The following is a 17,045-nucleotide window of genomic DNA, read 5'->3' as shown; positions in this document are numbered from 1 at the left end:
ATTTTCTAAAAGAAAAATCTGAGGTGTTCAAATATTTTAAGCAATTTATGACATTTGTTGAAAAGCAAAGTGATCTTTCTATTAAAACCTTGCGTACTGATCGTGGGGATGAATATATGTCCAATGAGTTTGAGGAATTCTTGAAAAAGAAGGGCATCCGTCATCAGTTGACTACTCGGTACACACCTCAACAAAACGACGTTGCGGAAAGGAAGAATCGCATGATTATGGAGATGGCAAGAAGTATGTTGAAATCTAAAGGTATGCCTAACATATTCTGGGCTGAATCAGTGGCATGTGCTATCTATCTTCTTAATCGTGCCCCCACTAAAAGTGTTCAAGACCTAACTCCTCAAGAAGCTTGGAGTGGGCAAAAACCATGTGTTGCTCACTTGAAAGTATTTGGCAGCATATGTTATTCTCATATTCCTGATGAACGAAGGAGCAAGCTTGAAGATAAATCTGAAAAATGTATCCTCGTTGGGTACAGTGAATGCTCAAAGGCTTATAAGCTTTACAATCCAATCACCAAGAAAATTATCATAAGCAGAGATGTAAAATTCAATGAAGAAGAATCTTGGAATTGGGATGGAGAGAATGAAAATAAAAATTCACATTTCATTAATAAGGAGGAGAGTCATGAACCAAGTGGTGATGGAGATACTTCACTCTCCTCTCCATCTACGCATTTATCATCATCTTCCTCATCTTCAAGGAGTTCTGAATCTCCCCCTATGAAGACAAGAAGTCTTCAAGAAATTTATGAAACAGCAAGAAGAAATCTTGAGGAAGACTTGGTGAATTTTGCTTTATTTGCGGATGCCGATCCAATTACTTATGAAGAAGCATCTCAAAAAGAGAAGTGGAGAATTGCTATGAATCAAGAAATGGACTCCATTGAAAGAAATCATACTTGGGAGTTGACTGAGCTCCCAAATGGACACAAATCTATTGGCGTCAAATGGGTATATAAAACAAAATTCAACTCAAATGGAGAAGTTGAAAAATGCAAAGCTCGGCTGGTGGTAAAAGGTTACAAGCAAAGGTATGGCGTTGATTTTAATGAAGTTTTTGCTCCTGTGGCTCGCCTTGAAACAATTCGCATGGTGTTAGCTTTGGCTGCTCAAAGAAAATGGAAGGTCTTTCAAATGGATGTAAAATCGGCATTCTTGAATGGTCTCCTTGAAGAAGAAGTGTATATTGATTAACCTTCGAGTTATGTAAAGAAGGGTGAAGAAAACAAAGTGTGCCGATTGAAGAAGGCTTTATATGGGCTGAAACAAGCGCCAAGGGCTTGGTATAGTCGCATTGATGGATACTTTTTGAGGAATGGTTTCAAACGGTGTCCTTTTGAGCATACTCTGTTCATCAATGAAGGCAATCAAGGGGAGTTCTTAGTCATATGCTTATATGTTGATGATTTAATAATTACCGGCACTAGTGCAAGCATGTGTGAAAATTTCAAGAAGGATATGATGCACGAATTCAAAATGACTGACATGGGGCTTCTCCATTTTTTTCTGGGCATTGAAGTAAAGCAAGCCGAAGATGAAATATTCATATCTCAAAAAAGGTATGCTGAAAATATATTAAAGAAGTTCAGAATGGAGGGTGCTACACCTCTTAATACTCCTATGGAATTTGGACTGAAACTTAGCAAAAATGATGGTGAGAGAAAGATCGATGCAACTCTCTATAGAAGCCTTGTTGGTAGTCTTATGTACTTGACTGCTACAAGACCTGATCTTATGTTTGCTGTCAGCATGATTAGCAGATTCATGGAATCTTCGTCTAATACTCATTGGGACATAGGCAAAAGAATTTTGAGATATGTGCGTGGCACTATCAATTATGGAATTCATTATAAATGTGTCGAAGATTCAAAATTGGTGGGTTTTTGTGATAGTGATTGGGGTGGAAATAGAGATGATAGTAAAAGCACTTCAGGTTTCGTTTTTCACATTGGCTCAGGTGCAATCTCGTGGGCATCGAAGAAGCAAGATGTTGTTGCTCTCTCCACAATCTAAGCTGAGTATATTTCATTGGCTCTTTCTAGTTGTCAAGCTCTTTGGCTAAGGTGGATTCTTCATGAGCTGAAGCATCCTCAATATGAAAGCACTCCTTTGTTTTGTGACAATAGTTCAGTCATAGCACTCACCAAAAATCCAGTTTTTCATGGCAAAAGCAAGCATATTCGAATCAAGTATCATTTCATTAGAAACTTGGTCAAAGATGGAGATGTCAATGTCAAGTTTTGCAAGACCCAAGACCAAGTGGCTGATATCTTTACAAAAGCATTGAAGAATGAAACTTTCAATGAATTGAGAGAGAAATTAGGTGTCGTTATAGTCTAGCTTAAGAGGGGTTGTTGGAATTATAAGCTAGACTCTACGTATTCCTCCCTCATTTTGGGGAAACTCATTTTACTTTAAAGCTTGTTGGAATTATACGCTAGACTCTTCGTATTCCTCCCTCATTTTGGGAACTCGTTTTACATTAAGGCTATTTGCAGTTTTCTATGAAAATCTTTGGGTTTCTCTCCCATTTATTTCTTTTCCTTGAAAATGTAATAGTCTTTTAGTTTTTCTATGGTAGGAATAGTCTTTTCCTTGAAAATGTAATAGTCTTTTTGTAACACCCCAATTTTTTTTTATAACCCGAAATTGGTGGAATTTTTTTTTTTTTTTTGAAATACATTTAAATCTTTTAGCAGTTAACAGCGGAAAAACACATTGGGCATAAAACTTGGCGTGCTACTTCAGATGAATGCTTGCAAACATATACTTATGGAATTTAAACTTTAACAACTAATTAACCATGCATGAAATAAAATCAAGTTCCATAATATCCAAAATTTATCACATTTGTCATTGAATTGAATTAAAGTAAAATCAGAGTTCAGAATTCATGAAGCAGAGGAAAGGTAGGCTCAGTCTCCGTCGCAACCTTCCGCCTTCGCACGTAAGTACCTACTCATTACCTGAAATTTTTTTAAACCATATAGGGTCAGACAACATGTCTAAGTAGAGTAATTATGCTAAACTTGTAAGACAGAATAACAAGACAAGGATTTCAATAGAAATTTCATGGTTTAACATTTAATTTAACTTAAACAATCATACAACAATCATGCATGTTTAGAAATTTCATATTTAACAGAAAGACATAAATTCATACATTCAAGATAAAAAATGCATGAACCATTAAAATGCATGACTTACCATATGCAGAAGCTCTTTCAATGCATGCATATTTTCTTATCTTTAGTTATATTTTCTTAATTAGATGATGCATGTGATGCCAAATTAATGCACACAACATTTAAGTTATCACTTCTTAGCCCTGCTGATACGACACAGGCAGACATTCTCAGATCAGGACCATGACACAGGACGTGTTTTACATACAGGGGTGACTTTAGCCTGGCCAGGTCCATTCACTAAGACGGGGTGAGGGACGTTAATACGAGAGAGATTCCCAACACCTTTCAACCCGATGCATCAGTTTTTCCTCATGAGTACAATAACCTCTACGCTGCAGTCTAATGCAGAGGTTTTCCCCCTAAAATCGTGGGAGGGGAGGAGCAACCTTCCGTGCCCGTAACAGAACTTGTCCCACGAAGTTTTGTATCACCTGCTACTCTCCAAGCAAGTATCTTGAGTTTAATGTCACATGATTACTTGATTTCAGTCATATTTTTTATGCAACATCAAACTTAAACCACTTTATGGTCATGGATGCATTCTTATAAAGCATTGGACAAAGACATATAATTAAACTTGTAACAGATAATTGAGCACATGCGTAGCATAAACATCTTATTCATTTTCACACATCATAATGCATATGCATGTACATGGCCAATGCAACAAAGAGAATATACATAAACATCCATATCAATGAAACAATCATATCATCACGATATCATGGACATACATGTAGTCAACACATTTTTAGAATTTAAAACATAAACTTGTATTCATTGGACCTTTTGATCCTAAATCTTTCATGTGTAACCTTCCATTTACAATTCATGCCATAATCATATAAGATTGCATAAAATCAGACCAGCATAATCATTCACATAATGCATACTAATTCTATAAAGAAATTAAATAAAAACATATATACTATGCACCCTTTGAGCCTTGATTTATGAATTTGCCCTAATTTTTCCAATTTCATAACTCTGTCCGACTGGTACAGAGCTCACAGAAATTTTTTGGCTCCATGAACAGATCTGAAATTTTTAAAGTATATAGGAATTGTTGTCAGCTATCCGTAGCCGCAAACCGTTTGTAAAAACTCTTCTGTATGAGGGAGTTATGCATGTTTTACTACAGACCTATCAGTTTTTGTTTCTACTATCACAGAGACGTGCTCGTTCCATGAACAGAGCCCACATTTCTACAGTAGATGCACAATGGAGTTAGCTTTCCAACGCAACAATCCGTTTATCAAAACTCTTCCGGACAAGGGAGAAACGACCATTTTACTGAACGGAGGTCAAGTGGAAAACCTGGAATTCCGAGATTTGCATTTGGGTGAATCAAACCGAGTCACCCGAATCCCCAGAAAAATTAAAAGAAATAGGGAATACGCATAAAATAAAATTTCAAAAATTCTAAAATATTCACAGTAGATGTAACACTTCATAATCTATCAATCCAAACTAATATTTGCATAAAAATCATGGAATAAATCAAATACAAATATATTTTACGAATCTATTTCTAAGAAACCGATTTTTATGATAAACCCGATTTCAAAAATGGTTTTCTTTAGGGGAAAACGTGTTTTTGCCATGGATTATTAGATCTGAGTCAAACCCATGGTTAGAAGGGTTTGATCATGATCTAAACTCATGAAAAAGCATCAAAATTCATGCCAAGAACTCCGTTCTTGCAAGAAAAGCATAGAAACCCTACCTTTTGTTGAAAAAAATGTATTTCTTGATGGATGAACAGCCCTTTTTTATCGATCCACCAATCAGCCCTTTCTTACAGCAAGATGAGGACCTTAGATCTCCTCACCACACCCCTTGAGGTCTGGATCTTGCACTCAAGAACCAAAAGAAACCCTAAAAGAAGAGAATAGGGAAGGGAAAGAGAGGAGAGAGAGAAGAGGGTTTTTTGGGGAGAGAGAAGCTCTCCTTTTTTTTTTCCAGCACAAATGAGGAGGGCAAGGGCTTTGGGAGGGTTTTATAACCCTTCTTAAATTAGGTTATGTGCTGGAATTAATTTCAGCCCTTGATCTCATTAATGAAATTTATTTGGAGCCCTTGATCTCCACTTTGACTTTTCAAACTTTAAATAACCTTGAAAATCACTATACCTTTATTTTCAATTTGAATTTGAAGTAAGATGCCACATAGGATGGGACGGCCCACCTATGGGCTCCTACTAAACTAATAAAAAATGGATTTTAATGTATACAAAAGAAAACTATTATATTAAACTATTATTGATAAATCATAAAATTCCAATTAAAAACCGTTTTAGTTTTATATACCCACAACTCATGTGAAAATGTAAAGGAATTGAATATAAGTTAATTCCATCTTATTAAGCATGTTAATATGTATATTTTTAAAATCTATTTTTGTTAATTTACTTTATTCAAATAATTTTACTTAAAAAAATCAACATTTTCTTTTTAAGTAAGACATTTTCAATTAGACATCACTTAGAATTTTCTCAGATATCCAAACCATGTAGGGTTTATATTTACTACAATTCAATATAGTTAAACCCCTTAATCCTTACGAATATACTCAAACATTAATTTTTAAAGAAATTAGGGTTTTATATTGGCACGAAATTCAGGACATTTCACAATGCTATAGAAAAGAACTTAGAAATTTTCGGATATTACACTTTTAGTTTTTCTATGGTAGGAATTTATTATGTAATTAAATTCTGGTTGAGCTTGAATGCTATATATATAGCAGCCATGTATCCTCATTTTGACAAGTCATTGGAATGTATTGAAGCCTTTTGTAGCCTTCTCCTTCTCTTGCACCATTTCTGTGTGTTTTTCATTCTAGAGAACAATCTTCTTCTCTAGTTTGTTGTTTTATTTCCAACAGACTCTTCCATCAATGGCTCTACCTCAGATATCGAAATCTCTTTACAGATTGAGTATTTTTCATCACTCCTCAAAGAGTGTAGATTCTGGAGACTACGTTCGCGGATCTCTTGGCTAAAGCTTGGCGATAATAACACCTCATTCTTCCACCAGTCTGCGTCCGAGCGCACGCTAATTAACCGAATGCATGCGAATCGATGGGCAGTTTCATGAACAAGACCAAATGATTCCCTCTATCACATAGCACTTTTAAGGCCTGATTCAGAAAAGCGTCATTAGATGGCGGGGAAATCTTTGCTAACCTTTTCCAAAAAGTCTCGGATGATTGCAGAAACCTTCTAGTGCCATTCACTCTTGCAGAAATTAGGGAAGCCATCTTAGATCTCTCATGTCTGAGGGCCCCTGGGGAGGACGGCTTCCCAGTGGACTTCTTAAAGTAGCTCTGGTCAGCCACCAACGCTGATCTACTACAGTTCTTCAAGGAGTTTCACCGTAACAGCTAGCTTCTGCGTTCATTAAAAAGAACCTTGATCATTCTCTGGCCCAAGCTTGGTGGTGCTGAAAATATCACAGACTTCAGACCCCTTTGTTTATTGGGTGTTATCTACAAGATTCTTGGCAAGACCCTGGCACTTCATCTTAAATCGATCATTCACAATTCTGACTCACAACATGCATTCATACCTGGCATGCGCGTATATGACTATGTTGCCCTTGCCAATGAACTCCTACACACTGTCTAGGAGCAACAACCATACTTCGTTCTCAAGGTGAACTTCATTAAAGCTTTTGATTCCATCTCCTGCCCTATTTGTGGGACTGTATGTGCAAAATTGGGTTCAGCTGAAGGTGGCTTTGCTGGATTAAGGGTCTTATCTCTACTGTCATGGCAGGGTGTTGAGATGTGCCTTGAATTCCATGTTACAACCTTGACATATGGCACTTGAAAAAAATCATAATGAAGAAATTTTTGAAAGTCTGTGGTGGTAGCGGACGGAGGCCCAGGACCATAGCCCACCACCCACTTCGTGGGGGGTGCAGGACTCGATGTGGATCTGATGCATTTGTAAAAGGGTCATATAAATACTATTTCAGGGTTTTTTGTTGTTGATGTAACCTTTTTTTTGTAAGTTTAAGTGTTTTGTATGGCTTTAGGGTTTTTCCATAGTAGGTTATATGTTCTCCTCCAAAGAGGGCAGTTAGCTACATCTTGTGTTTGGGGGGTCCCAATGAACACCACTTATTTAAGCATGTGTGTCTCGTATCCCCATGTTTGTCTGCATTAATTAGAATTGGAGTTTGATGTGATTGCAAAGACTTAAGTACTCTCTCCTCCATTGGTGCCCAAAAAAAATGACAATTCTATAAAATGAGTGGTTGTAAAGACTTAAGTGCCCCGAAGATGATTATTTAAGACATAGTCTCTGCACTGCAGGATTATCAAGCACTGACTGACCTGCACATTGATTGTTGTGGAGCCTAATGCAGAGTTTTTACCCTTACAGGAGGAGGGTTTGGGGGCTCCTCCCAACGTGGGTAGCATCGTTCAACTTGATGAGTTGTGGAGCCTGATTCATAGTTTTTGCTCTTACAGGAGGGGGTTTAGAGGCTCTTCCCAGCGTGGGTAGCATCATTCAACTTGATGAGTTATGGAGCCTGATTTAGAGTTTTTGCCCTTACAGGAGGGGGGTTCGAGGGCTCTCCCCCGGCGTGGGTTCCGCTACGCAGTCAACGGGCAGGGGTCAGGGGGGGGGGGCTCGAGGGGCAGCGCCCCCCGGACCAAATTTTTTTAGGGCCTTGTATAATTTTTTTATTTTCTTTTTCTCTTTTAACTATTGAAAAAGAGCAATAAAGCATTTTGTTTAATCGTGGGGCTAATGTTTCTATCGGTTGTTTCTTGCTCGAGGTTTTCGTAACACCCCTTTCCACTATTTTTCTATTTTTTTTCTGTTTCTTTCCCACGATTTTTTTAATGACTCTCTTACAACGATTTTTAGTGTTTTCGGGTCTCCAACGAGCCCCACAACAATTTATAGTGTTGTCCGGTCTTCCAATAGTGATTTGTAGTATTGTTGAGCCTTCATACAGTGTTTTGTAGTGTTTTCGGGTCTCCAACAAGCCCACAACGATTTATAGTGTTTTCGGTCTTCTACCAGCGATTTATAGTGTTTTCGGTCTTCCAACAGCGATTTGTAGTGTCTTCCGCAAATCACTATAGTGAAACCCGCACCGGGGGAGAGCCCCCGGACCCCCCTCCTGTAAGGGCAAAAACTCTAAATCAGGCTCCACAACTCATCAAGTTGAATGATGCTACCCACGCTGGGAAGAGCCCCCAAACCCTCTCCTGTAAGAGCAAAAACTATGAATCAGGCTCTATAACTCATCAAGTTAAACGATGCTACAGTCAGTGTGCAGGTCAGTCGTTGTTTGATGGAGCAATGTAGGATCGTCTGTTGGATGTGCACAGAAGTAGAAAGAGAAGGGATAGAGAGTGAGAGGGTTGATGTTCGTGGCCTTCTCCAGGGGGAACTCTTTGCCTCCCTTGATTTCTTCTCTAGAGAGAGAGAGAGAGAGAGAGAGGGTTTTACAGTGTTTTACGGAAAAGGAAGAAGAAGAAGATGCCGATGAAAAGTTTAAACAGACATTTTTGATGGCTCAGGTTCATTATGCCGGATGACCATCAGATCGCCGGCTCACCATCGGATCGTCAGCTCACCATCGTTTTGCCGGATCACCATCAATGAAACGATTAAGGTTTGTTTCGCGGTGTAGAGTTTGAAGAGTCAACATCAACCTCGGCTTTCTGGATGGAGGACATGTTTATTCTTTTTTTGAACCGTTTGTTTTTTCTTTTTTGAATGAAGGGCATTTTTGTCATTTTCTCAAACCATCGTTTTATGAGAAGAATAGAAAGAAAGGGTACTTAAGTCTTTGCAACCACACCAGACTCCAATGCTAAGTGATGTCAACATACACGGGAATATGAGCCCCATGTGCTTGTATACGTGGTGCTCATTCAGACCCAACATACACCACCCTCTCGGGTTTTTCTGTGAAAAGAGCCATCATCTGCTTTTGTAATCCCTCTTTTTTAGTAAAAATCTTTGCTCCTTAGCCGCCCGTAGATGTAGGCCTTTCACATAAATAGTCTTTCTCTCTCTCTCTCTCGCGGATCGTTTATCGTCCTTGGTCGTGGATGAGGGGTGTTTCACGAACGTCAGCGCTCTATCTCCTTCGGTCGGGGGTTATCTCAACCTGAGCGGGGTGGTCTCCCAATAAGGAGACGTCGTCGGCCCTCGCTTTCTCCACCCGGCGAGTTTGGGGTCTCTCCTAGGCGGTCAATGAGGATCCGCACTCCTCGGGGATTTCCGGACTTTCAGTTATGAAGATCTTGTGTTGGAATATTCGGGGACTGAATTGCCCCTCCAAACGTCTTTTCCTGGCGAGTTGGATCTGTCAAGAAAAGCCTGATCTGATTGCACTTTGTGAAACGAAGATGGCAGATATTCCGAGCTCCGTTGTCTCCGAAATCTGGCGTGGTGTAGATTTCTTCTTCAAGCCTGCGATTCAATATGCGGGAGGCATCCTCATCCTCGGGAAGCATTCTCTTGCCTTACAATAGGTGGATGAAGGTACGTTTTCCATATCCATTACTCTTCCACTTCCTTCAAACGCCAAACCAACTATGGTCACTATGGTGTATGGTCCCCACCGTCAAAGCCGGCGGGAGGAGTTTTGGTTGGACTTGAATAGGGTCATTGCTTCATTTGGGGACCATCATATTATCATGGGAGATTTCAACTGCCTTCTGTCTCCTATCGACTCAAGTATTCCGGTGACCTACTCGGCTTCAATGAGGATTTTCCAAAACTTTATTCAGATGAACCGGTTGTACCACGTTCCCCATGTAGGCGAAGCTTTCTCGTGGAACAATCGACGATCTAGACCATGCTTTCGTCTGCTAGACAGGGTGTTTGTTTCGTCAGATCTGCTGAGTTCTATTAATGACATTTCATGTTACCTACTTCCACCATCTGTCTCGGACCATAGTCAGATTGTTATCCGATGGGGACAAGGCTTCACTGGCAACAAATCCTTTAGATTTGAGCAATGGTGACTTAAGGAGGCAGGTTTCGAGTCATTAGTCCAACAATCTTGGAGTAGACCTTGCTATGCGGTCCGGACGGCTACTAGATGCATGGTTAAGCTTTTTCGACTATCCCGCGATATCAAATCTTGGCTTATCTCCAATAAAATAAGCAAATTCCAAAATATGGAGGATTGGGAGTGTGAGCTGTCTTCTATAAATCAGTCTCTCTTGGATACGACCAATATGAATGCATCAGATATTGACAGCCTTAATGCTAGATCGGCCGAGCTGACTCTTCTAGTGCAATCTTGGCGTCTAAATGATGAGATTCATTGGAAGCAGCGGTCAAGGGTGACTTGGCTTAAAGCGGGTGACGGGAATACAAGGTTCTTTCATTCTTTAGCGTCGCACAGGCATCGAAGACATGTGATTCATTCTATGTATATCAACGGTATCTCCTTTTCGGGCGATCAGGTAATCAATGCTGTCACCAACTATTTCTCTAACCTGTATTCCTGCAACCAAGCTGCAGGTGGCAATATGAGTAGAACTTTATTTTTGTCCTTGGATCGAGCGCTATCCAACTCGATTCAAGGGTTATTCACCGAAGAAGAAATCGCCTCGGTGGTGCAGGACTCGTCTGGGTGGAAAGCTCCAGGTTTTGATGGGTATCCAGTGGATTTCTTTCGCATATTCTGGCAATGTGTTAAGAGTGACATTCTTAGTGTCTTCGCTGAGTTTCATCGCAATGGCAGATTTTCGGTTCATGCTCACCTAGCAATTGTGTCACTTATTCCTAAGGAGGAAGCCGCATCGGATATCTCGCGGTTTCGCCCTATATCAGTGTTAGGGAGCTTATATCGCATTATTGCCAAGGTCTTGTCTAATAGGATGTGGTCAGTCGCTCCTAGGATTTTTTCGGAGGCTCAGTTTGCCTTCATTCCTAACAGAAGGATTCAACATTCCTTCATTTTGGCCACTGAAGTGTTGCACTCTCTGAAGATCAGCGGGGGGGGCCTTCTTCACCCTTAAGCTTGACTTTCATAAAGCCTACGACTCGGTTCATTGGCCGTTCCTCTTCAACATGTTGGCGAACCTGGGCTTCGGTAGACGTTTCTCTAGCTGGGTGCAAGAGCTGGTTACCAATGCCCAATCACAAATTCAGATCAATGGGGTCAAGGGAAATCAGTTCAAACTTGGTCATGGTCTTCGGCAAGGATGTCCTCTGTCTCCGTTATTCTTTAACATCGTCTCTAAAGGCACTGTGGTTTTGGTTAAGAGGGCAGTGGAGGATGGTCTAATTGAGTCTCTCGGTATACAGGAGTGTCGTAGTCAGATCTTGACCTTCGCGAATGACATAATTATCTTCGGAAGGGTGTCCATCCAACAAATGTTAAGATTCAAGCTTGTCCTTTTTTTCCTATCGATGTCAGGGTTATCCATCAACTACGATAAGTGTTGTTTATCCATGGTCAATGCCCCTCCGTCAATGCTGGACATGGGCAAGCGGATATTCGGGTGCTCGGTATCGGAAAACTCCTTTTCTTACCTGGGTCTGCCGCTTCAAATCAGTCGTGTAACAACGGCAGCCTGGAGCGCTACTATTCAAAGGGTTCAGAACAAAATATCGGGTTGGCAAGCTTCCTACCTTTCTATCGCGGGTAGACTGACTCTCATCAAGCACGTTCTTTCTGCTATGCCAGAATTTTTTATGTCTATGTTTCTGATGCCTATGGGGGTTAGTAAGAAGCTTACTCAGGTAGTGGCGAATTTTCTGTGGTCGGGGCGAGGTACCAACAACAAACGCCACCTCATAGGGTGGGACACACTTCGACTTCCCCTATATAGGGGGGGTTGGGAATTAAGGATTCAAGGCTAAGGAGTATGATTCTCATCGTGAAGTAGAGCTGGCTTGCCCACCAACCTGGGTGCCTGTGTGCAAGCATGCTTCTAGCTAAATACAGAGGTGTGGAATCCTTGGTGGGGGCCACTAGCGTGCGTTAGCGAACAATGTCAAAGCTTCGTCGATCATGGATCAAAGCTTGGTCTGCGGTTATGTTACATAATGGTAATGTTGAATCGCTGTCTCAGTTCGTTGGTCGCATCTTTGCTCCGAACGGATCTTTCCGCTCAAAAGAAGGCTACCACGCTCTCCTTCCGTCTGGGGTGGACCGGTTTCCGACGAGCCTGCTCTGGGGCAAGGTTCCGACTCCGAGATCATGTTTCTTGGCTTGGCTAATCTTACACGATCGGGTGCAGACTGACAATTTCCTCAAATCCATCGGATTCCATCAGCCGAGTAAATGTGTGTTGTGCGAGGCGGCCGAAGAATCTGCGTTTCACCTTTTTTGGGAGTGCTCTGTCTTTCAAAACATTTTCAAGGTGACTTGGAATAAGTCGGGGTCAGCGTGCGCCAGGAATCGTTCGTCAGCGATTTGCTGTGAGGTCCTAAGCAAGTTCGTCATTGCAACTATTGGCGGATTATTTGGCGTACCTGGCTTCTCTCGTCATGGTGGGTTGTATGGATGACTCGCAACAATGCTATCTTTAGACATATTCCGGCAGTGTTCAACAAAATGGTGAACCTTATTTTGGCGGACGTGTATGCCATTCTTCGCATCAACATCCCTGATCTTCAACACAATCTGCCCACAAGGACCATTCATGATCCAGGGTGATGCACGCCGACAATCTGGAGTTGTTTCGTGTTTTTCTGTTATCTTTTTTTCATTTTTCATTTCTCTTTCTTCTTTTTTCCTTCGTTTTGGGGCCCATTGGCATGTCTTGGGCCTGGTGGGTTATCTGGTAGGTTCAATGTTGGTTGAACCTGTTTCGTAATGTTGATGGTTATAGTTCGTCTCTCTCTCTCTCTCTCTCTCTCTCTCTCTCTCTCTCTCTCTCTCTCTCTCTCTCTCTCTCTGTGTGTGTGTGCTTGTTTGCCTCTCAAATCTCTCTTTTTCTATCTATGTGCAACTTTCTAACACGGGGGCCTACATTAAGGATGCCTACTCTCATTGTTGCTATTCTACAATGCTGCTGAGGGCTTGTCTGCCATGTTCAGGAGTTCGGTTTCTTCATCATTCATAAAGCTCGTATCGTATCATCAGAATACTAAAAATTACTGAGCATCTTGTTTTGTCTTTCTTTGGATAAGAAGATAACCAATATTCAAGTCCATTTCAGTTCATTTGAATCCTAACAATGAGTTCATTATCTAACCTCCCGTATCAGCAGCCATAAGAATTCCATCCTTGTATTTAACAGCAACAACAGATGTACCAGTGACATATGGATACCTGCAGAAGCAATAGGACAATTGAATCTCTTGTAAATGAAATAAAACACAAATGAACAACTGCCGATGCACAAGTCTAATTTACTTTTCAAGCATTCAACACGATAAGTTTTTTTTAATGAGATAATAAACATTTCTGAAGGATTCTGCATGTTATAATTCAAATTTCAAAATCCATTTTGAAGGCAATCAAGAAAGAAACTCAAATTAACAAAAATTCAGATGTTGAGCAAGCACATTAGCTACCAAATGAACAGAGATATTATCACATCATAGACTGAAGAGCCTAAATCTGAAACATGATTCACATCAACTTCATGGAGCCTCATGCAAGACAGATAAAAAAATCAAGTCAACTTAATGTACGGACTGGACAAAATGCTTGGAAACGATATTCCCTGACTGTATCTCCATTGATGCAACCAAACGGGATGGCGTGCTTTTGAACTGCACCAAGAATGGTGTATTCTCAACAGCGTCTGCATATTTCTCCTCAACTGACCCAAATCCATATTCTTTGCCTGGGTACTCCTACATGACAAAGCATTGACCCAGTGTAATCTGCAAAAAAGAGGTATTCACTTGGCAAGCAGTTGCTGCTATCTTTGTGGACACAACGTGGAATCTGGGTACCACATGTTTTGGGATGGATGAGGCCACGTTTTTTATTCATGACAAGTTGGCATCGTGTGATAGGATTAGGGGTTAGTTCATAAGAGAAATCTCTATTTATCCCCCTTCAATGTCTCACAAACTCCTCGTGTGTAGGTTCAACATGTCACCTTGAAAAATTGGAGCTCTTTTATAAAATACTTGGGTGTGCCCATGTATCCCCAAATTGCCACATGTTAGGTGGTCCAAACTTGCCATTGTTAAAATATACACTACCTAAAATCATGCCTATAATCTTTGGAATCATTATTGCAAGTCTATCGACAGTTCATTAAATAGAAAACTTGGGGGGGGGGGGGGGGGGAAGCTAGTCAACATAGATTCCAATCCAATCCTAAAATCATGGGTTTTGAGATTGCATGAATTGTATTGATATAAGCAACTTTGTGCGTGCAAGGGTTGATGTTAAATTCATCTTCTTCCTAATTTTTGTGTCTGCACACCATCCTTATTTCTAAGTTCCAAAGCAGACTGGATATTTAGAGTGCAAAGCTTCTCTTGATGCTAGTTCTAATTACTAGATGATGTGCACGGATACAACCAAACTGGGGCTGAATTGGTCCTGCATCAGAACAAGAAATGGCCGATTTTGGACATTTAAATTCGATGTTGACAACATTGATCTCATCATCATGTAGTAATTCAAAGAATCATTTCATCATGTCATCTTTAGCGTTGTGCAAGGAAAAGCTTTACGGCCGCTTGGTTGATGATAAAAATGAGGTTTTGAAAAGTAGTTTTTCCCGCGTAGCCAGCAGGGCGGTTATGAGGGTGCTGAGATGAAGGCACCAGATCAAACCCTGCTGGCGAACGGGTGTGTCCATAGCTTTTTGAGGTGGGCCACATAAGGCAGGGTGATCCTGGGCCCCACCCGTGGTTTTCCTCGTATCATCGTCATAAAAAAGTATTTTTTTTCCAAAACTTATTTTCCGCATGTTTGGCTGATGTTGCTATCAAATGATCTTTTAAAAAAGGAGAATTTTCAAACACACCGGAAGTTTGGATCTAATTCATATGCATGACAAACTTTTTGGCGGTTTTCAATTTCGCACCAAAATTTTTGCCACACCAATTCATAAACCACCGTCAGTTAAACCATTGGTTAGCATCAACTCATAATTCAAATTACTATTTTATCCTTATAAAAATGCAAAAATGATGCATGCTTGAACAAAATCTTTTTTTGCGCATGAAATGTGAAATCCTTATGATTTTTATCCTTGTGAAAAGTCTTCACATTCAGTAAATCGAAGGGTTGGAAATTCAGTTTGTCTTTGATGGGGTCAAATTCACATATTTCTTTACCTAAAAATGGTATAACAGTGAGCAGAGGAATGTGCGTGGTGAACAGAATGAGATTTTCCAGTATATTAGAAAATAAAGAGAAGAAAGATGGTTCCCTCGGGGACTGCTGAGTTTTTGAGGGACAATGAAAACCAAGATGGTATTTCAAATGCTCTTGTAACGTATATGTCCTTTCCTCTCTTTCATTGATACGCACTGGGAATCAACTTTGAGAGGAAGTGGGCAATGGCACCTGAAGTACAGTGTGGAATTCATTTCGTTTACCCTTGAGCCGATCCCTTCTTATAGAAGGAAAACGTCCCATTGAGAGAGAGAGAGCAATGACTTCAATTGGAAAAGGTTTATCTTAAAGGGGCATGGATAAATTTGTCTATTTAATAGATAATTAACAGAAATTTTGATGCTAACTAACCTAGACATTATTTGCTTAACCAAAGCAAAAACTTCCGTAGGAAGTTGAAGTTGAAAACCCTAAAAAAAATGGTAGGTATTTGAAAATTTTCATTTACAAAAGAGAACCATTAAAATGACAAAAAAAAAACATTAAAATGAAGGGTTTTTTTTATAGGCAAGCTGGGGTTGGTTAGGCAGACCCCTACCCGTTATACATCATATCATTGGGTTTTGAACTTGCAACGTCCCAACACAAGGTGACATGCACTAACACCTCCTACCAAAAGAGAGCCGTTTTATCATAAATAGCATCATTTCTTCAGTGGTTAGATCTTTTCAATAAGCACACCTCGTTTTGAACGGGGGCACGTTGAATAATAACTGGTGGGGGGTCTGCCCAACCCCATCTTGCCTTCCCAAAAAAATAAGCACCCCTCGTTTTTGTTTTCACTGGAAGACGATGACTACACTCCCCTTCCACTTTCCAGCACTCATTTGGCCGGAAAATGAGAGAGATGCCGTTATACCATCTGCACTATGTTCCGGCCAACATATTGCCAGAAAATTTGTTGCAAAACTAATAATGAAATCCCCTTCCGTCATCAAGTATTTGACATTTTCCTGGCCGTCTTATGGCCAGAAAATGATCTCTCTCTCTCTCTCTCTCTCTCTCTCTCTCTCTCTCTCTCTCTCTCTCACACACACACACACACACACACAAATATTTTGCCCCATCCTCGTCAATTTTGAGAAAAGATTGTTGAAAAACTTCAAAAAAAGTGATTGGCGAGGACTGAGGGTTGCATCATCTGAATTAAAACTCAATAGGAACTTACGGAGGCTGCATGAAATGCCAAATCCTCTGATGATGATGATGATGGATCAACCTGCATCTTATGGGGTGTTTACAACAGTTGAAATTTGACCGGATGGCATATTTTAACGGCCGGTCACCACTTCGGTGACATTATCTTCCTAAAAATCACTTAAAAATAGGTTTGACAACCCAACACCTCAAATTACATAAACATGGTTTTAAACATTTACTTCCAAATGACTTAAAAAACTAAATTTGTAGAAAACATTTTTCCAAAAACTTTCCGGGGCCTTTAGTTGCAAAAATATCTTTATAAAATGAAACCTATATTGGTATAAAAAAAGTGTAATACAAATATTTGTACAAGGGCAAACTAACAATCAGGC

Source organism: Nuphar pumila, chromosome 14 (genome assembly GCF_984573655.1).
Source record: "Nuphar pumila chromosome 14, dmNupPumi1.hap1.1, whole genome shotgun sequence".
Classification (NCBI taxonomy): Eukaryota; Viridiplantae; Streptophyta; class Magnoliopsida; order Nymphaeales; family Nymphaeaceae; genus Nuphar; species Nuphar pumila.
This window is presented reverse-complemented; position numbering follows the sequence as displayed.